The 23000-nt window shown below is 44.8% G+C and overlaps 1 long non-coding RNA gene across 1 annotated transcript; it reads right to left on the bottom strand.

Annotated features, from left to right (window-relative positions):
• Positions 1 to 1232: 1232 nt before the first annotated feature.
• Positions 1233 to 22737, bottom strand: LOC136641796 (uncharacterized). Its single transcript, XR_010793919.1, has 3 exons — positions 22503 to 22737; positions 5980 to 6040; positions 1233 to 5389 (listed from the first exon to the last, which is right to left on the bottom strand). It is a non-coding gene; the product is annotated as an uncharacterized lncRNA (long non-coding RNA).
• Between the last annotated feature and the right edge of the window lie 263 nt (positions 22738 to 23000).

The following is a 23000-nucleotide window of genomic DNA, read 5'->3' as shown; positions in this document are numbered from 1 at the left end:
CTCAGTGGCACGAAGCCATGCTGCCGAGCACAGGATTTGGCTCACAGACTTCACCAGAGCTGGTGCAGCAGCTAATGCACCAGTGCTAGCCATCACAAAAGTGCCATAAAGTGCATTTTGATGACTTGTAAGTAAGGAGCACTGGTGAGAAAGCCTGCACTGTCCTGCCGGCACCAAATGCAGAATGATGGCTGCCGGAGCAAGTCAGAGCTGCTGCATGCAGTACAGGAGTGGGAGGAGGGTGGGGGAGGACAGGAAGGGGTGTATTGGGGGGAAGGAGGAGAAGGCCAGATCAGGCCCAGGAGGGAGCTGGATTAGCAAAACCGACTTACTCCATATCCTATACTCCCTTCCAGAGCCTGTTCCCCTGACACAGGCTTCTTGGACTTGCGCCAGCTATTTAGCCAGTGCAGATCTGAGTAGCTCCATGGGGCACACTGGGGCTTTACCCAGTGTAAGGGAACAAAGGTACTCTTGCCTCAAGTAGATCTCCAACCTGTGCCTAATCAGCATAGGATACAGCATGGGCCGCTTGACCCCGCTGTGCCTGTACTGGTTAAGATTGCACTGGTTAAGATTGAAACTACAGTCAATTGTGGGAAGAGCACTGCAATATGACAGTGAGCAGTGGCAGGCACCCTTTCCCTCCTGCAGATAGTATCCACTGTCACTGGGCTCAGGAATGGCCCATCATGCAAATAACCTGGGCTGTCATGTTCTTTCCACCATGTTGGAAATGGCCTTGTGAACTGGGCCTTGTGACTGCACACTTATGTGAGGAGTCTGCCTGGTTCACAGTGGCTGCTCGGTGAATGGTGGAGGGGAGGATTTTCTATCATTCTCTTGCAGGTCTGCTCCTGACTGAGTACCTGCATGAGAGCCTCGGTTCATTTGCAATATACGGTACAACACTTAAACCATAACAGTTCTGAAAGCAGCACAAATTCCTGCATAGCTATGAAGCTCACTAAGTGGTCTTGGGCAAGGCACCGTTTTCCCAAGCTAATCTAATTAATCAAACTAACTCAATAAATAGTTTAGTGCTGAAGAATGGGAATGTTTGAAAATGTGTGCTTGCACTAGTTGCTTCATTTTATCTCTTTACTTCCAATTATTTATGTCCTGCTTTCCAACATAGGTCAATGCAGATCAATGCCAAATTCAATTTATGCAACCACCCCATATACACATACACACACCATCTATACTTGGGACACAGGCAAATAAATTGGTCAAAGTCAAAATTGTTTATTGTATTAGCTAACAGCCATCACAATGAAATAAATATATCAGTCCAGTCCATCAAAATACAAACAGTAATAAAATGGAATAAAATCAAAATCAAGCACTAAGGGACCTACACCCATCATATTAAGGAGTCTCCTTGACAGTCTACCGCTATTTCCTCCAGGTAGTTGGCACGAATAGTTCTGGCAGCCTTAGCAAACAACGTTATGCTATAAGTGACCGATGGGTCACAGTCAGAAAGTAACCAGCACAATTTCATTTGTGGATGCTCCCCTTGTAGGGTAGCCAAATTAGGGGTATTTCATAATGCTCTTCCTGCTTGTACTGTTTAGTGGTATAGTCCAGATTCTATCTGCCAGCTCACTTTGCTGCAGATGTAGACCAGAACTGATATGACCATTTAGAGGTGGAAATGGATTGGTTCAAGAAAATTCTTCAGTGTGGCCCCACTAATCAGAGACTGAATTCTTGGCATCATGAGGGATAAACAGATCTTTAAAGAAATTCATTGGCATGACACCTGTAAACCATCCAGAGAAATAATATTGTGGAGTATTCCTTCCTAAATGTACAGCCTGCATGAATATATTATTTGAAGATGCAAAATTAATCATGACTAATTTGCTGTTATTTATGTTTTAGAGGTTTCTTCCAAATTACAACTGCAAGTCACAGATATAAATGAAAAAAAAAAATGTTTGGGCCATTGGTAGATTGCGAATAATGGATTCTACACCACTGTTGATAGTCTTATTCCTCTTATTTTGCTCTTTGCTTTGCTTACGAAATCATGACTGAAAAATGGCATTCTCCTTTTAGTTACATGTACTTAATTAGGTGTCTTCATTCTGTGAGTAAATAAATTCTGACACATTTTTCAACTCCCAACTCATGTTAAAAAATAAAATTGTGTCTCATCTGGTTAGTGCCCTCTGTCTCACTTGTGTCAGTCCAAAGTGTGCTTTTACAAAAAGCTGATAGCTGGGAAAATCACTGTTAATGCACTGTGGTTGTTTAATACCTTCATGGATATCAACTGCTCACAATGGACAAGTAAGATACCCCCTCTCTGGGGGGAAGTTCGGTTACCCCACAAAATGTTACTAGTCTTATAGAAGCTTATCTGGCTTCCCTTCAAAATTATCAGCTTTATCTTCTCCTTGAGTGAACCCTGAAATTTGCTCTAAGCTTCACAGTTTTCAAATTTCAACATCAGTAGTACAGTAGACACTTACAGCAGAATCCTATCCCCCCTTTACACTCGCAGAGCACATGTCCTGGCAGCTTAGGCTGTCGCAAATGTACTGTAAAGTACAGTGGTGCTGGCAGGAAGGCCTGCATTGTCCTGCTAGTACCAGATGCAGATGGAGTGCATGCCAAGGGAGAGAGCAGGTAAGGGCTGCTCAAACCATGCAGGGGTGGTGAATGGAAGGGGTGTAATGGAGTGGGAGAGGGTGCGATGGGGCGGGGATGGTAGATCATGTGTGGAAGGGGGAAGTGGTGTGTGCTGTATCCCACATGAGGCAATGAGGGCTTGTGTCACCTATTTAGCTGGCGCAGGTCCCTGCTGAAGCTGCTGTGGCTTACCCCAGGGCTAGAGGACAAGTGTTCCCTTGCCTCAAGGAGCCTGCCAGTATTGAAATGCAGTGCAGCCTATGCTGGTGCCACTGCATCAGCATGGAGGAAGCTGGATAGGACTGGGTTGCCCAGGTCAGCCAGAAACAAGACAAAACAAAAAAAACAGAAGTTAAGAATTGTGGAGGGAATTCTTAGGGGCACAAACAGCGGCTGCAAATCCATCCATAAGGAAGCAAAGTTCCTCTGAGACTGCGTGCTTATATGAGGTCATTTCTGATAAACATCTGGAGAGAACATGGCAAGCTCTTAATGAGAACATTGATAACATGCAACTGCAAATTATATCCTGAGCTTTTCTGGGGACGCAGTACCCATGAGGCATGCAGCTGTACACAGAGATCACAAGCAAGAAAGAAAGACGGCACTCTTGACATTTGGGAATTGCAATAAAGAGTCCAGAAGGCCCCCAAGGCTGCAGTCCAATTTCACACATGGAAAGAGGAGGCCCTTCAGTCATGTGACGGAGATGGTGGGTTGTCTGAAGCTTTCCTTGCCTCCTGCCAGCATCACCATCAGCTTTTAAAGTTCATTTTCAACCAGGTGCTAATCTTAGCCAGGCAAAAGAATGAGAGGGGCTGGGGCAGTGCCTGCCATTAAGAGGCCAGACCAGAGTCAGGGATGGGAACTGAGAGCTAAGCTGATTTTGTGTACGTGTCAACTTTCATGTCAAAATTGCATGCTGAGAACTTTTCCTTGAACAGCGAAGCAAATGACCCCAAAACTGCTGTTCCTTTTTTCATCTAAGTGCTGGGCACTAATCTTCCTAGGTCAGACAGGACGTACAAAAGGCCCCAAAAGACTGATTGATAAAGCTTCAGGGAACTGTATTGTTCCTGAATGAGCCCACAATGCACAGTTCCTGCAAATTCCCAGGCAGTAGCATAGCTAGAGGGGGTGCAATGCACTAAGTTTTGCAGGTAGCTTTACTGCACCATGCAAGCGGTCCCTCCCCTTCGGAGCCATTCCAGGCACTAGAGCAAAACAGAGGGATTCACTTGGAATGGAATGGCTCCAAAGGAGAAGGGGTGTGGCCACTTGCATGGCACAGTGAGGCATCTGCAAACTTAGTGCTTTACATAAGAACATAAGAACAGCCCCACTGGATCAGGCCATAGGCTCTTCTAGTCCAGCTTCCTGTATCTCACAGCGGCCCACCAAATGCCCCAGGGAGCACAGCAGATAACAAGAGACCTCATCCTGGTGCCCTCCCTTGCATCTGGCATTCTGACATAGCCCATTTCTAAAATCAGGAGGTTGCACATACACATCATGGCTTGTACCCCATAATGAATTTTTCCTCCAGAAACTTGTCCAATCCACTTTTAAAGGCGCCCAGGCCAGTTGCCATCACCACATCCTGTGGCAAGGAGTTCCACAGACCGACCACACGCTGAGTAAAGAAATATTTTCTTTTGTCTGTCCTAACCCGCCCAACACTCAACTTTAGTGGATGTCCCCTGGTTCTGGTATTATGTGAGAGTGTAAAGAGCATCTCCCTATCCACTCTGTCCATCCCCTGCATAATTTTGTATGTCTCAGTATATGTCGCCCCTCAGTCATCTCTTTTCTAGGCTGAAGAGGCCCAAACGCCGTAGCCTTTCCTCATAAGGAAGGTGCCCCAGCCCCGTAATCATCTTAGTCGCTCTCTTTTGCACCTTTTCCATCTCCACTATGTCTTTTTTGAGGATCTGCACCCCCTCTAGCTACACTATTGCCCCCAGGCCTTGGAAGCAAACTGAGTTGTGCAATCCCGAGCTTGTCTGACCAACTTGCAATGTTTTTGTTCACTCAAGGGAAGGGTCAATCTTGTGCGAGCTTGTTCTTCTCACATTGCACTGCAAAGGCAAGATGGGCAGAGACCCCCCCCCCCAACATTTCACTTGTGTCATAAAAATTCATATGGCGGCCTTTGAACATTCTTAGATGCAACTCCATGGAAGGACCCCTGGAATGCATTTTGAATGCCAGCCCTAAAGAAGTTCACTTATATGAATTTGGAAAAAGTGGCTGAACCACTGCTTTAACGTGGACAATCTTGGACACTGCCTAACAATCTTCTTAAGCTTATAAAAGTTCTCAATTCAGAACAGAGGTGTGAAAGAGGGAAGAAATGGGTGACCATTTCAGCAGGATGCCATCATGAAGGTCACAATTCATCAATCCATTTCAAACATACCATTTTTATGAATGGCTGCCATGCAAATGTCTCATTAGTTATTGGAGTTTTAATTGTATTGGCTAGTAACATACTCATATGTTTTCAACCAAGGCTAAAGTTCAGGCTAAGAACTGTGGCATAATATGCCAATGCCTTTTTTTTTTTTTTTTTTTTAAGCAAGACTGCCAAATTCTGCTGTGTTGATTCCAGTGTTTTGATTTTATATCCTAGCAGTCTCTTTACAAAGAAAGCAGGGCTTTTTCCCCAGTAGAGACTGAGCTGATCTTTGTCCAACTCTTTCCTCTGTGAATGTGTGTGTGTGTCCATCCATCCATCCTTATAATCCTATGGAGAAGCAATATGAGAAAAGAACAAATTGTGAATTCCTGGCAGACAAGAATATAATTTTGGTTGCGGAAATATCATGCACCCTATAACCAAAATATTTTGTGTCCTGTTGCAATCTCTCACTTGACTCAGTAGTTACTTCCTATAGAGGTCATGCACAACTAACAAAAGCCTTCACTCAACAAGAGCCAAGATTTCTCTGGAGAACAAGCAACAGTTTCAAACACTCCCTTGGCCTATTGGGCCATTGGACACAGCTCCCCATTAAGGCTACAATTCTATACACTATATAGGACAGATGGTTTATCAAGAGGATTCTGCAGCTCCCTTGGCTGGTTTCCACAGCTTCCTGGGGAGCCTTGACTCAGAGCTTGGAAACCCCTGGTTTTAAAGAGTTCTTACTTGTGTGACCTGGCAACATTCAGCTATACTGCCATACATTCAGCTAATTTAGCAAACCAGGGGCTACTGCTAGAGATATGTCACTGTCATTCAAGCCAGCCTGGAAAGTGCATATTCTAGCCTGGAAGTCTAGTCTACTGCCTATGTACTGGGGGAGGGTCCCTTGGGGTGGGAGTTTGAGTCACCTGAAGGTGTCATGGCAGCCCAGAATAGTGGGAGTGAATCAACAGCAGCAGCAACCATCATCTGCAAAAAGATACAAAAAGAGAGTACAGTTTCTTTGTGCACTGGAGATAACTGTTCAGTGTGGAAAACCGTGTAACTTTGGTCTGAAGCATATGGTGTTAGTCTGGTTCTGGAAAGACCGTGGACATGTCACTTAATGCCTGAAAGGTGAGCTGCTTTCCTGAACAGAAGTTTGAACCCAGGTCAGGCTGGATGATTTGGCATTTTCTCAGCTAAGGAAACTGTAGTTGGCACAAAAGAGATTGCCTGAGAGGCTTTCTCCTTGAACCAACAGGACCACTAAGAAAGCAGCTTTCTGCTATCGTGAGACCAGGCAGCGGGGGACACAGTAGACCAGCTTCACAGATTAGGTGCTGGGAGAAAACCAGACATTGTTGATACTTTTAAAGCAATAGTGAAAACAAAAGAGACTTCGCTAAAGGCAAATTGGGTCCAAAGTGGGCCATCTGCTACAACTGGTGAACAGGAACACAAAATTCAGAAAGGATAACTCTAAATATAGGGGAAAGACACATATAAAATGGAATGGAGCATGAAGTTGAAAGGGGTACAAAATTAGTATACCCACAGGAAAAACTGGTATGAGGGGACACCAGGGACAGCTTGTGGCACCACTGTGAGTGAACTGTGGTGCCCTAAGGCTCCACAGCACACCATTTGGGAACCATTGGCCTATACTACAAAACAGGTGGCTGTGCAAAACATGAAGGCTCGGTAGTGTAGCTAGATGGGATGCAAAGCACTAAGTTTTGCAGGGTGCCTTATCTCGGTGTGCAAGCAGCCCCTCCCCTTTGGAGCCATTCTGGGCCAGTGGAACACAACAGAAGAACACCTCCGTTTTGCTCTAGCAGCCCAGAATGGCACGCTGTGATGAGGCATCCTGCAAAACTTAGTGCATTACACCCCCTCTAGCTACTCTACTGTGAAGGCTGAATTTTTAATAAAATCTTTCCCACCTCCCATCAAGCCCCATTGTTGGTTGAAAATGTTTCAGAAAAAATGTTTTAAAATTAACAATCTCTAAGCTACAGGGTGCAAAAGCATCTCACTACCCTGTGCTATAAACTATTGTTTCACATCTTTTGGTGATAAACCTTCAAGTTCTACCATTGCATAACCATAGGTATTGCATGTGATCAAAAAAACCCAATTTTCTAGGCCAGTGTTTCTCAAACTGTGTGTCGGGACCCACCAGGTGGGTCATGAGCCAATTTCAGGTGGGTCCCCATTCATTGCAATATTTTAATTTTAATATATTAGACTAGATGCTACCATGGTATGTGACTGCACTTGGGGAAATGTTGCAGATCTACTTTTCACAGGCTACTCTGTATATGCTTTTAACAATGATAGTCAATAGTACTTATTCCTGGAAGGGTTTTTCATGCACAGTACTTGCATAATCAGGGTTGGATCCACAGTGAGGGCTAAGAGGTAAAACTTCCTACCTGCCCACTCTGGTTTTGCAGCATTTCATAGCCCACCTCCATTGGTTAAAAGTTTAAAAAACTCCATTGGTGTAAAAAAAAAATGGGGGGATGGGGGCAAATTCATGCATTCTTCAAAACATTCTGTAGTTTCACTCTCTGTATAAGATAAAAATTGCATCTATATATAATGGCATTGACTCAAGTAAGATAAGTTTGGGGATATTTGCAAGCACCAAGTTCTACCTAGATCCAGCCATATCACAGCAAGCAGGAATGTGTCAGAAATGTGAATGATGAGCGGGTTCCCACGTTAATTAATTAGGCTGCTGTATTCACCCAGCTGCAGGACTGCATTGCCATGTGTTATTTCTCAGTAAATCAAGAGATTCCTTTGAGAACCTGTGGGCAAAATTTTCCAACTCTTGTTCAGCTGGCAATTCCTTTTGCCTGAGGGTTCTTCATGTCTGTCTACGCCTGATCGCAACTAAAGGAGAAATGTGCTAGGCAGAAACAGGGAAGAAAATTCTTCCTAAACCATCATGTTGATTTTATTATTGGCTTATCTTAAGCTCATTTGACTCAATTTTTTGTGTGTGTGTGCACTAATTCTGCTTAGAAACACTTGGATATTTATAGAATTGCCACCAACATATTTATATACAGCAATTATCTCTAGCTCTTTGATCAAAGATAATTTTCCACTCTGCTTGCGTCTCTGGAATCAGAGTAGAGGAAATGACTTCAGACCCCGACTAAGAGCATCCTAGGCTTCTCTGGGTACGCGGTAAGCTATGCAGGATTGCTTAAGAATAACAAGGATCTTGAGTGAAGCCAGATGAGTCTGCACACAAAGTTCTTCCTTGCACACTGCAGAAATGAATGCCAAAACTAATTAATAATCGGATGTTTAGCATTGTGTAGCTTTTCCTCAGTGTTCAAAGCATGTCACAAACTCAACAAGCCTTACAATATCCTTTTAAGGTAGGTCAATAGTAGTAGTAGTAGTAATATTTTCATATTACAGAGGTGGGTCATGAGGCTTAGAAAACTCAGGTTTACTTCTTGCCATCTAGTGGATTCAAAAGTAATGTGAGATTTGAACGTGGGGTTACCCAGATGACCATCTTCGATATGATGCTAAGACCAGCAGATGGCATCCAGATGGCATCACTTACTATCAAGCAGCCCAATCCTGTCTGGTGCTGGAACAGGCAGGGCAGCTGACCTGCCCCATGTCCAGTGTGGGGTTGGGGTTTGCTGCTGTGCAACTTGGAGTAAGGGAAATTAATTCCCCTTACTCTGTGTTGCGCAGCAGCCATCCCAAAGGAGCTAATTGAATCTGCGCCAGTGAAATTACTGATGCAAATTCAGGAGCCCCATGTAAGGCGGACTGAACCAGGAACAGAGTTTGGATCTGGCCAAAAGGCTGGAGGCCAGTCCCACCCCCCTCCCCGGGCTGGTTCGTCCACCAACGCTTCCACTGCCCACCCTCTTCCCACCCAAAAAAGCCCCCCAACCTCGCGTGTCAGCCACTCTTAGTCAGCACAACTTATTGGCAGAAGTCCAGGAAGCGGCATGGGAAGGCCAGCGCACATCCTTGTGCCAGCCTTCCCAACACCTGAGCCATCTCAGATGTGCCTTACAGCAGGTTGCGACACTCCTTGGCTGGTGCAAGAGACTTATGCCAGTCAATAGAGCGCTTGGAATTGCACTTTTAATTGGAAAGTTGCATGATGGATTCTTTCAATTGCCAGGCTGCCCATGAGCTTGAGGTTTTTTCTTCAGTCAGTGCTCACTCCTTGGGTTTTTCCCACCTATCATGCAACTTCAGACAGCATCTTGGTGGTCTTCCATCTGACCAGCCCTCAACATGCTTAGATTCAGCATGGATAATGCCCCTTCAGCCTTTCAGGACCAACACTGAGGTGTTGTGCACTATGCACAAAGTTCCAGGATCAATTAAAAAAGTAATGACAATCTCTTCCCCAACTGCTCATATACAATCTTATTAGCAATTATGCTGAGCAAGATAAGTTTTGCAAGAGCTGAATTACCAGATTAAACTGGACACCTTGCCAAGAGGCTTCAAGAAACAGAAATGCCAGCAGTCAGGCCAGTAACCAAGTACTGCCGTAGCCATACCATGCTACAGTTGTATAATGTTTGGCCAGGAAACATTCATAGGTCTGAGCTAATTTCTCTTCCTCAAAGTACATCCACTTTAAAGGAACTGGAGAAAACAAATTAAAAGGAACTGGAAAAACTCTCCGGTGTCTTGCTAGGATATTGTATAAAAACACAGGAATAAACACCACTGAAATTGGCTCTGGTGCCAAAGAGTGTGCTGGTATATTTTGCCAGTCTCCGCTGGCTGAACTTTAGCCCTGGTTACACTGGCATATAATGATGGAAATCAAAATCAGTATTTTACATTCCAGCAACAACAGGTCATGGAATGAAAGAGTTTCCCATTTCCACCCGCCTGTCATACCTCTTTGATTTGTTGAGTAGCAATGAAGATGTTATAATGGAATGAATAGAGAATCTAACAGGCCATCTAGGGAGGAGCTGCAGCTCAGTGGAAGAGCATCTACTTTGTATGCAGAAAATCCCAGGTTCTGTTCCTGGCATCCCCAGGGAGGACTGGGAAAAATGCTTATCTGAAATCATGGACAAGATGGACCCATTGATTTGGGTCAGCATAAAGCAGCTTCATAAGTAACCCCAAACCGCTAGTCCCTAGTGCTGCCGTTTTTGTAGTGGTGCAATGCTTTGAAAATATCACTTCCTGATAAGATGCTCAAAATCAACCAGGTGAGCACATTCAACAATAAATGTAATCCAATCTATATTTGTGCTACAATCTCTTGCCCATAGAGCAGACAGTTTGATTTGGGGATCTGCAGTATGAATCCTCCTACCTCCCTGGAGCACTTTGTGCCAAACCAACTTCTTTAGATGAGGGTGGATTCTCAAGTGTGCTCTAAATACATAATGTACATGCTGCTGCTAAAGGCCAAGAAGCCTGAAACGCATCCAGGACTGATTTTCTAATTTGTTGAAATAGCAGTTTTGATAAGATGCACACATAAAAATTTGGTGTGATTCGGTTTTATTGCTTTTATATGATAGGAATGTATAAATAGGTACTGTAGAAGTATGGTTTAACTTCAGGTTAGACTCTGAGGCATGCAAATTTGTGTTAGTTTAATGTTAGTAACAGACAGCTATCTGACAGGTACTGAAATCAGTCACACACATTTCTTGCGTGCAAGGCTGATCATATTTGTGGAGGCCATTTTGAACTTTCTAAGTTTTGACTGAGGGCACAGTTTAGTAGAAGAGCACATGATTTACATGCTGAAGATCTTAGTCCCAGCAATCTAGAGTTAAAAATATATCAGGTTGCAAGATCACAGAAAGGCCTCTTCCTTAGAATTGACAGCAGCTGACTCTACCATAGAAATTGTTGTGCAAGTTGGACCAATGATCTGACTCAGCTTCATATTTCAAACTTATTTACTGAAGCCCAGCAAAAACTCTTTAACTAGAGACGATTGTGGAACACAAGAAGCCAACATGTGATTGTCAGTGCAACGGTGGTGCAATAACAGATCCTATTATATTTTCTCTCAGTCTTTGAAGCATCATGTATATTGTTTCTCAAAACATCAAAACATCATGTTTCTCAAACTGTGGGTTGGGACACACTAGGTGGGTCATAAGCCAATTCCAAGAGGGACCCCATTCATTCCAATGCATATGAAATGGCTAAAATGTGGATAGGATTGCAGCCTTTGGGATGTTCGGGGAATTTTTTCAAAACAGATCAGCAACTGATTAGCAGGGTTAGGAGGCTTCTTCTTTATTTTAAATACATTTTTAAATTTATACTTATTGTAAACATTTAATTTACTCCCTTAACTGGATTTGATTTTGTTGTATGGGGAGGTGTTAAAAATTTTCCTTCCTGATGATGTCACTTCTGACCATGACATCACTTCTGGTGGGTTCCGACAGATTTTCATTTTAAAAAGTGGGTCCCATTGCTAAAAGTTTGAGAACCTATTTATACCACTCCATGCTGTACACCAGGGGTACCCAAACCCCGGCCCTTGAGGCCCCTCAGGGAGCTCCCAGTCTCCCAAGAGCCTCTGGCCCTCCAGAGATTTGTTGGAGCCTACACTGGCCTTACGCAACTGCTCTCAGTGTGAGGGCGATTGTCTGACCTCACACGTGAGCTGTGGGATAAGGGCTCTCTCCACTGCTTGTTGTTTCATGTCTGTGATGCAGTAGCAGCAGCAAAGGAAAGGCCAGCCTTACTTTGTGCAAGGCCTCTTATAGGCCTTGAGCTATTGCAAGACCTTCATTCATTCATATAAGTTCATCTTTAATATATTCATTTATGTAAACTTATGCAAATTTATTCAAATTTTAAATGTAAATTAATTCTTTTTTCCCCTGGCCCCTGACACAGTGTCAGAGAGATGATATGGCCCTCCTGTCAAAAACTTTGGACACCCCTGCTGTACACCTTTTAGGGATCTTCACTCAGGGTATATATACATGTATGGCAGCTAAAAGACTGAGAAGCACATCAGGATGTTCCTGTTTTGAATCTCACCTCTGCTATGAATTCGCTAGCTGCCCTTATGCAAGCCACTCCCTCTCAGCCTCAGTTGGGGAAAACCCCATTTGCAATAATACATAGCAGTCGTATAGCACTTTCTACATGTGCAAAGCACTTAAGATAATGTGACCCCTGCAACAGTCTTGGAAAGGAAGCCTTATTGGACTCATATTGCACAGGGAGTGGTTTGCTTAAGGTCACCTAGATTGCCATCCTATGCACATTGACGGAGAGGACAGTGAACACAGTAGAAGACTCACCTGAACACAGTGGAACTTACTTCTGAGTAAGTAGAATTCATAGGATTGTACTGCTAATGAGATCATGGCAGAAGTGAAATTAAAATGAGGGCAGTCCAGATTCACATCTCACAACCCACTCCTGAGCTGCCCAGCACCCAGAGGAGCAGTGACAGTAAAATGGCTGCTGCTGCATCCTATGCACACCTATGCATCTCCTTGGGGGAAGGGTGAAATGGGACTACTAAAGTTTGCGCTGGCTAGTTTGCCGGTGTAGAGAGGCCCCATGTCGGGTCAAAAGGCCTGACGCAGGGTTCTGGATCCAGCAGAGTGGAGCTCTGCCAGTCCTACCCCCCTCCTGCCCCAGTCCCTCCCACCACTTTCCCCTACCCTGGCAAACCTCTCCATCACCCGGAGCTCTTCCTTTGCTCCGGGCGGCGTGGGGTGGGATTCTGGCTTGTGCTGGGCTCAGTACTGACTGGTGCTGAGCCAGTGCCAGTGCTGACCTGGCATTGAGTGTTGTGGGTGTGTCTTATGGCACATGTGTGACACTCAGCGCTGGTGTAGGGCTGGCGCGCTGAGCTCAGGATAGGGTTCTCAGGGCCCAAGCCTATCCAACTTTCCAGCGCCCGTGCAGCTGCAGTGCATTCCTGAGGCAAGGGAACAAGCATTCCCTTACTTTGTGGAGACATCCGTAACTACCTTTCCACCACAGGATGCAGTGTACGCTCCACTAACACAGCTACACCGGGGCAGGAAAGTTGGATAGGATTTGACCCTCAGTCTCTTAGCCATTAAGGGATACCAGCCATATAGGGATAATACCTTACAACGTTGTAAGAATAATAGCTGGATAATATATACGAAATGCTTTGCCTTTCAGAAGCAGTATATAAATTCTGTTGTTGCATGTATATAAATTCTGGTAATTACTGTTTTAGGATAGTATTTTGTCCCATGAATGAGAAAAATATTAACACTGTTTGGCATAACAGTATACATTTTTGTTTGTTTTATTTCCCATCAGCAGTGATGACTTCTGCAAGGATGACAGAGGTCAAGTCATTTCTCTCTTCACAATGAAGCTAAATTAAACTCCAAAGGAATAAACTAGAAATAAATGAATCGGCAGTGACAAATGAAATCCGCCAGAGGATTGGGAACATGCAACAAATTTGTGCCAGTCTGTAGTTTTTGCAGGGCAAATCTCCCAAGCTGTCTTAAGATTCATCTGTTCCCATCCCGAACAGTTATGCAAATCTGCATTCTCATCAGCAACATCAGAGAAAGCAGATGGAAAGGCCCCGAGGGAAGTTGGCATACAGCAAATCTCATGTGTGCCTGATCATCTCGGAAGATGTGTCTGTGTACAATTCCCATGGCCTTACCCTCCTGGAGTGATTGCCTCAATATAGTGAAGAATGCAAATGCTAAAAGCTGGGTGGAATTTCCTACTGCTTCCTCTAGGGATCTGCAGAAAAAACCTTGAGAAATTGTACTTGCCTTACTAGAACCCTTCACATTCCTTGCATGTCTCACCCAACAGGTACTGTCAAGTTTACCCGGAGATTTCATTTTCAACACAAATCACTGGAGACATAACCTTCATCCAATATTCAGGGCAGTTTGGAAAACTTTGCCATCTCATCATGATCTCTGCACTGTCTTACTGTTTAAATATCACTTGGCATGTTCACAGCTTTTGCCATGATGACTTCCCCTCCATTTTCAAAATTTCAAACACTCTTTGGGCACCTTAAAGGTGAAAGAATATTTATTTTTCACATGTTTATACCACTAAGGAGCTCAGGATGGTGCCCAAAGTTCCTCTCATCCCTTTGTTCTCACAACAACCAAGTGAGGTAGGCAAGTCTGAGAGGTAGGCAAGGCTTTTTCACTGACACACACACACATTTGTTAACCAGTCAGATTTGTAAGGGTTCAGCCTCCTGTAAATTTTCACGATTCTCAGGCAATACTGAGCCAAGACCTTCAGTTCCATATTATACACCAATGTAGATCATTCACAGTACAAATCCTAACATGTGCTGGAAAAGCCAGCCAAATGGCCTGCACTGTATCCAACTCAGGTTAGGTGCAAGCTGGGGTGCAACTTGGAGTAAGGGGATTTATGTCCCCTTACCCCGAGTAATGCCGAGTAATGCCAGCCCTATGGGACTACTTGGATTTGTGCCAGTTTATGTGCCAGATCTTGGTCCCATGCCCCTCCCCAGGCCAGCCCGCCCACCTCCTTCCCCGGGATATCCCTGTGCCTCCCACCCTCTCCAAACCTCTGCACTGGCCTAGAAGGCTGGTGCAAACTCATCCCATCACATCCAGATTTGGCCTCCGCGAGCCAGTGCATGCCTTGCACCAGCCCAACCAACTCACAAGGAGGTAGAAATGTACCTTACAGCACATTTTCAACACTCCTGGGCCAGCACGAGAGAGTTGCACCAGCCCAAAGTGCTCCTAGGAATGCGTTCTCAGTTTGTCAGCAATCATCTGCTCCCTAACCTTGAACTCAATGGCAGGTTAGAACATGACATACTATCTATTTGCCATCTTGCACATTTCTTCTTAGAAACAACCTCTATCAACCACTACCTCCAAAATACTACAACTTATTCTGTCAACACATCCTATGGTTATTAATCTACAATATTTTAAAATTAAATAACTCAGTACTTCCATTCTCACCCCATCCTCAAGTCAACAGAGAAGTAAAATTAGAAACACTGGCTTACTTATACTACTTACTATTAATAATATAGCACCATCTGGCTACATAGCAGTTAACAAGTAATCAGAAGAGTGGTCGGCACCTCAGAAGCAGAGCCCATGAGAGAGAAGTGCAGGGGGTAACTTGTACCTGGACCTGAGGTCAAAAAGGGGAGGTGGGAGCCAAAGGAAAGGGGCCCAAAAATTTCCTGGGATCTCAGAAAATGTTTGCATATATTGTGTGAAGACTAGCAGTCACATTTTGTATCAGCCTACATAGTTTTATATATTGTAATTCGTAAAAATTATGATCATGTGACATTAAGAGCCAGTGGAGAAGGGAAGGGGCCCCAAAGAAACCTTGTACCTCCTGCTAAAATTCCTTTCAGGGGCCCTGCTCAGAAGCCTAACAATCCAAAATTGACCCAGGGGAGACAACAGAGTAGGGGAAGGGAAGGCGAAGCAAGGATCAACTGGGGCAGAATATTCAATTATTTCATGGTCATTTATTTACAGTCCAATCCTATCTGCTGGCTTCTGCCAACAGAATGTGCGTTCTTCTGGCTGAAGTTCTTCCACACAGTGAGTGCAGTTGCTGGCAGCCACACAAGTGCACCAGAGGCAAGGCCACCATCTGCCAGGGCAGGTGAGTTGGCCATAGGGACAGGTGGTAGAAGCGACAGGGAGGGAGTGGGAAAAACAGGGGCACATTGTCTGATTGTGTCTCCCCCCCTCCCCCCATTATAGGATGCATCCCTGACATAATACTGCATGCTTGTTCTAAGGAGCAAGTGGAATGGGTACTGAGGGAGACCGTTCTAGGACGAGCCACAACCGTCACTTGTTTCAGCTGACATAGTGGCCGTGCTTTTTCATAACTTTCTTTGCTGCGGACAGAGAGAGTAGCTGCTGAGAGAGACAGTTCAGAAGGAGGAAGAGCCAAATGCCTGTTGTCCCTGGTGAGCTGTGTGTGCTCGCTCACCTCTCTGTCAGCTGCAGCCAGGTTGAATGGCTGCTAGTGGAGACAGGAAGGGAAGGTGACCAGTGGTACTTGTCCCAGCCAGGCCAATGCAGTAGGCCTTGCTGTCTTTCCCTCTGAAGCAGCCAGTTATACCGAATCAAACTGCATTACTGCTTAGTCTGCCTGCATGTCCAGGCCAGCCCGCATTCAAGAACTCATATGTTTCTCTGGTCCTTTCTTCAAATGAAATGGCTCCTTCAAATGTTACCTTGCTTCAGCCCAAGTACCGAGCAAAGGGGAATGCAGAGTTGTTCCCCTTACGCATTCCCAGATTAAGCACACATCATAAGCACAGCAACTCTGAGCCTCGGTTATTTTTAGAGAGTAGTTTCTTACAGGAACAGACTTTGATGCAATACAGCTGTGCTCTTGCTAAAGAAATAAAAGGAACAGACTCATCTCTCCCCCGAACCTGGTATATGTCAAGCGTTATGGCAGGTGTCTGGCCAGCAAAATGAAAGAGATTTCACTGGTGGTGAAATGTTTTCACAACAGAACACAGACCAAGAGTCTTCAAAGCTTTTAGTTCATCAGCATCTACTAACTGGGAAAAAAGAACACTAAACATTATTTTTAAGTAGAAAAGAAATTCTTTTCACATTGTGTGTACTTGCGTGCCTGCATTGCTTGGCCTTAGTGTTCTGTGGTAGACATGGCAGTTGAAGATGCTATGCATGTACTCCAAATTGACTCTCTTACAACCAGAACTGAAACACCAACATACCACTACATGCAAAAGATGCACATGCCAATTTACTGAGAATAAGCTTCCTTGTTCACTTAATGAGTGAATCCAAGACAAGGCAGCCATAATTTAAATGTCCTCCAGTTGAGGCAACCATTTATTTTATACCTTGAACTTTTACAACTTGGAAAAGTGTCCCTTCAAAACCCAAACATTGATTCAGCAAAATAATCTAGATTTTTAAATCATATTGGAATTTTACTGTGCACATGCAGCTGGCATGACCATGGTCCTATTTCTGTTGATGGTATACCATCTAAAAGTGCAATCTGATCTGTGCACTGGGCTGGTGTAGCAGCCACTGTGCTGGTGGAAGGAATCCACCTGGCCAGTAAGCAGCACTGGTGGAGCGACCTGCACCACCCTACCAACACTGTGTTCGGAGCCCTGGCCACTGGCAGACAGGTAAGGCAGTGTGGGGCGGGGAGAGAGAATGGAGGCAAATCAGGCCTGGGATAGGACAGGATTGACTGAAGCCTCCTCTGTTGTATCATAACCTCCTTTCCAGGCCAGGCAGCCCTACATAGGGCTGCTCAGATTTCCCCCAGCTATATAGCTGGCGAAGATCCAAGTAGTCCCATAGGGTAGACTGGGGCATTATTTGGGTAAGGGGACAAATATCCCCTTACCCCAAGGAGAACTCCAGCTGGCTCCCAACTAGTGCTGAATATAGCACAGACCATGTGGCCCTGCTGTACCAGCGCCAGTTAGGATAGAGCTGTAATCATCAACCTTGTTGTAATTGCCCATTGGAAGTCCAACCCCATCTTTTTTAATGTGTGGCAGTGTTGTACTCGAGCACCACAGAGCCTTCTGAGCATTTCTTAGAATTGTGTACATCACTGATATGGCGATGCTTCTGCATGCATGTATATTGTATTGGCAACCTTCAGTCTCGAAAGACTATGGTATCGCGCTCTGAAAGGTGGTTCTGGCACAGCGTCTAGTGTGGCTGAAAAGGCCAATCCGGGAGTGACAATCCCTTCCACACCGGGAGCAAGTGCAGTCTGTCCCTGGTCTGTCTCCCTGGCTATGGGCCTTCCTTCTTTGCCTCTTAGCCTCAGACTGTTGGCAAAGTGTCTCTTCAAACTGGGAAAGGCCATGCTGCACAGCCTGCCTCCAAGTGGGCCGCTCAGAGGCCAGGGTTTCCCACTTGTTGAGGTCCATCCCTAAGGCCTTCAGATCCCTCTTGCAGATGTCCTTGTATCGCAGCTGTGGTCTACCTGTAGGGCGCTTTCCTTGCACGAGTTCTCCATAGAGGAGATCCTTTGGGATCCGGCCATCATCCATTCTCACGACATGACCAAGCCAACGCAGGCGTCTCTGTTTCAGCAGTGAATACATGCAAGGGATTCCAGCAGTTCCAGGACTGTGTTTGGAACTTTGTCCTGCCAGGTGATGCCGAGGATGCGTCGGAGGCAGCGCATGTGGAACGCGCTCAGTTTCCTCTCCTGTTGTGAGCGAAGAGTCCATGACTCGCTGCAGTACAGAAGTGTACTCAGGACGCAAGCTCTGTAGACCTGGATCTTGGTATGTTCCGTCAGCTTCTTGTTGGACCAGACTCTCTTTGTGAGTCTGGAAAACGTGGTAGCTGCTTTACCGATGCGCTTGTTTAGCTCGGTATCGAGAGAATGAGTGTCGGAGATCGTTGAGCCAAGGTACACAAAGTCATGGACAACCTCCAGTTCATGCTCAGAGATTGTAATGCAGGGAGGTGAGTCCACATCCTGAACCATGACCTGTGTTTTCTTCAGGCTGATTGTCAGTCCAAAATCTTGGCAGGCCTTGCTAAAACGATCCATGAGCTGCTGGAGATCTTTGGCAGAGTGGGTAGTGACAGCTGCATCGTCGGCAAAGAGGAAGTCACGCAGACATTTCAGCTGGACTTTGGATTTTGCTCTCAGTCTGGAGAGGTTGAAGAGCTTTCCATCTGATCTGGTCCGGAGATAGATGCCTTCTGTTGCAGTTCCAAAGGCCTGCTTCAGCAGGACAGCGAAGAAAATCCCAAACAAGGTTGGTGCAAGAACACAGCATCATCAGATCTTTCCACAAGGACATGAAGGGCACTGTTGTCTGCATGCATACTGTTTTATGTTTAATAGCTGGCTTCCCTGATTAAAATATGTCAAGGGACTGGATTAGGAAATGTGATGTTGCTGTTACCACTAGGAATGAGCCAATCAAAAAAGACTGTCCTGCTCAGTTGGATGGTCCAAGCACCTGACTTAGGATGTTACAGTGAATGTCTGAAATTTAGAAAATGCGGACAGTAACTGCTGGCAATTCCAGGGATAAGCTTGTGACTGTCTGAAATATTGTGCCACCCTTGAGACATAAACAAGTGAATGCTGACAAACCCATTTAGGTGACAGTCAACATTCACCCTGTCACATATACCCTGCCTTGACATGCTGAGATATCAGCAAAAATGGAATAATCTGGGGACGGAGTGTCAAGTCAATATACTACCACTTCACCAAGCGTACAACCTCAGCTTAGATGAAATTGAGCTGCATTTTCAATTGCAACTGGAGTGAAAACAATCCCCATATATTAATGCAAGGACCTTTCCACATGACCCTCAGGCACATCATGTGTTGCTTCAGGGGAAAAATCCATTCCATGTCCTACCAATGGTCATGGGTGTCAGACAGAGGTCTGAACCGTTCTGTAGTGTTGCCACACACAGTGAAACTGCCAGTTTATCAACCTCAAAGTACAATTTTGCACAGAGAACTTTGGCATGAAGGCTTTTTATATAAGTGTACATTTAAATCTGCCTTTGAATCAGCACGCACCGACAGAACATATTCTTAAGTAACCGCTAAGATTTAGCCAAGCTGATTGCTTTGCAGTTTTGCACAAATGACAAGTTGTTTCCAAACTATGATTTGCTCTGCCAAGTTCAAGCCTGGAGCAAGCCAAGTTCTAACTTCCTGCAAATGAAAAGTCATTATGAAATACTAACATAAATTATCCAGAGCATGGTGCGTGGTACAGATAAATGATATGGTTTTCTAGAACAAAAAGAGTTGCACCTGAATTGTCACAGTATAAAACTTTTTCCCCTTCATCCCATATTTTATATTTGGGCCATGATTTTAATTTACATGAAGGGGCATGTATCTGCATTCATTCATTGGAAAGCTATGTGATGCAGTGATTATAGGGTTTAACCAGGACCTAGGTTCAAATTCCCTTTCAACTATGAAGCTTTCTCAGCATCACTAGGCTAGCTCCTTAACCTACCTCACAGAGCTGTTGTAAGGATAAAATGGCAAGGGCAGCCATCTTTGCAGCCCTGCCTGTCCAGAATAGGGTCAAAATGTAATCAGTCTGGCACAAACAGCTGGAGGCCCTGTGCATGCACCATTGACTCACCCAGTCTGCATTGGAGCAGGCAAGGAGGTGGCAGAGTCTTCGGCAGGCAGTGGGAAGATCTCAGTAGCAGTGGCAAGATCCTAACTCCCTATTCCTGGCCCAGCATGCTCCCTGAGGCTCCTTGGTGTCAGTCCAAGGATACCCATTGGGGGACAAGAAGCTGACAAGGAGTTCAATAAAAATCACTTTTCACTTTCCTCTCCAGGCCATCTGGTCACACCCCCACCGCAGCATGCAGCGCACACTCCATCAGTGCCACGGCATCGTGCAGGCTGCTGGGGTATTGGATTGGGTTGCCTGAGTTTTATTAACTTGGTCAGTATGATTCCAGGGTTTCTATCATGATAGCTCTGGAGTGGTCATTTTTATCCAAGTTCAGGAGTAAACTGCTTTGCTTTCTTTCTCTGCTCCATCTTTATAGCTCAAGAGACAGACTGACCTCTCAAACTTCAGAATGCAAAACTACAGTCAGTAAAAGCTGTGGCATCCAGCACTTGATGATCCAAAATGCTCTGTAGAGCTCAGTAGAGCACAGCAGAGCTCACCAGCTCCTACTTCTGGTCTGCAGTTGATGCAACTGACAATAGCAGCCACTCCATTCCAAGTGGCTCTTGCGGTGAAAATGACAGCAGGGACAGAGCCTGGAGTGAAACTGGCAACTGCAGCAACGGAGACATTCTAATATCTTGAAAATTACAATATCCGGCAACTGTTCACCCCGAACAGTTCACCCCGTTCACCTCTGACAGCCGTGCTATCAGTGACCCATTCCTAGTCTATTCTCCTTAAGGGAGAATGACCCATTTCTGGTTCCCCTGGTGGGTCACAACCCACCAGTTTGGGAACTGCTGTTTTAACCAATACTCAATTATTTGGGGCAGACTTTAGTACAGTACAGTACAGACTTTAGCACAACAAAAGTTGTGTTGTCTGGTACTGCCAGGAATGAACAGTACCACAGCGATCCTGGCACCACAGGGACATCATAATATACCTGGGGGCATCCTGCAGCCTCCTAGAAGGTCCTGCAGTTACCTCTGCTACCCTCTGCACAGGATATATTTATTTCAGTATTTCTATACCACTGGGCAGGCTAGTCTAAACCATTTTCAATGGGTTTTTTTTTTTTACAAATATATTATGTGAATCACAGAATCCTCAGTCACCAGGTATTGCCACAGTGTGGTTATCTCCTCTGGCTCCCCACCATTGAGCTTCAGTAGGCAATCGTAAATCAAGCCTGGACAGGTTCTCAAGGTCACCTGGCCTTCTCACACACTCCCACTCTTCTCTCACTGCATGGCTAATCAGCTCAATAGTGACTCCATCCTGCCCCAATGGGTACTGCAGCTTGGCACAGCCTGGCATTCCATCTCCCATCCAGAAACACAACCACAGATTCTCCTGCTTTGCTCTTCAGGCAGTACTGGCAACTCAACCCACAGTCCACACCTCCTGCCTAGTTCCTAAACCTCCAGTTGCAGCTACATCCATCGCTGTCCAAAATGTCCACCTCAAAAAGTTAAACTTCTAGCATTAGCCCTGTGATATCAGTTCATTATTTTTTTTACAGCCAGGTCCCACAAAGCACTTAGCTTACAACTTGGAATTGCCCCATGCTGTCCTCAATCTGTGGGTGGAATACAGCTCTCAAAGCTGCCTAAAACGTTGTGCATGACACATGTTCCCTTTGAGTGAGTGAGAATTTATTTATTTATTTTAAGCATCAAGTAGTAGTAGTAGTAGTAGACCTTTAATGGCATAAATACATCTATAACAAATTCTACAAAACAATAACACCGAAAAGCGACACACAACACACAACACAAGCGACACACAACAAGGAAAAATCTATCCACAAAGATTACACTGTTCAACCAACCAATACTAATACTCTGGAATCATGGCTTAGGATCAACTATAAAGCGTTCTGGAAATTCCCAGAGCAAGTGAAAAACAAACAAACAAAAAAACAGGTCACACATTTTGTGAAGACAAGTTAACTTGTCTAAAAGCAGGAGTTTTTGATAGAACAAGAGCCAGGTATCTGGCAACAGCAAATGTCAAGGATCCAATAGCATCTTCCTTAAGCATCAAGTACAGCGTTTTATATTTAAAATTAGAACAAATAAATAAATAATTTTTTTTTAAAAGAGTGAGTGAGAATAAACCAACAAGGAAGATAATTCCAAATTCCTCCCTAAGCATGAGCTATCTTACCTCCGATTTCTTAGTTTCTGAGCAAAGGCCAAAGTGTTGCTACTCTGTGGATGCTAAAATGGCTGCAATACCTACCAGATGCAACCGCCTCTGAAAAGGCCCTTGTTCCTTTCCCTTCTCAGCCTCACTTTTGCTCGGGTGGTTTGCTTTGCTGGCTGAATTTACTTCGGTTCTTATCAAGATGCCCATTAAAGGACAGTAAGTGTCAAGGTTCCTACTTGATGCCTGCAGTGTGTCTTTAAAATATGTGCAAAGAGGATATGTATATACCCTCATCCTTTGCAAGGGAAGGGAATGAGTTGGTAAGCTCTCAGTTGCTGGATTAGTCAAAGCACACTGGAAAGTGCTGAAGAGATGATAACAACTATCCTATTAAGGACTGAATCACATGACTGGAAAAAAAAAAAAGTCTGCGAGGACCAAACTAGCTGTTACTTTATATGTGTGAGTGAATACTACTCTTGGAATTTCCCACATTTCTTTTTAAGCAAAAGCAACTCCAGAGGGAGGGGGGATTCCAACCTCAACTTCTGTATGGGGTTAAACCCCCCCCCCCAGCAGCTGCTATTTGCA

Source organism: Tiliqua scincoides, chromosome 2 (genome assembly GCF_035046505.1).
Source record: "Tiliqua scincoides isolate rTilSci1 chromosome 2, rTilSci1.hap2, whole genome shotgun sequence".
Taxonomy (NCBI): Eukaryota; Metazoa; Chordata; class Lepidosauria; order Squamata; family Scincidae; genus Tiliqua; species Tiliqua scincoides.
This window is presented reverse-complemented; position numbering and strand designations above follow the sequence as displayed.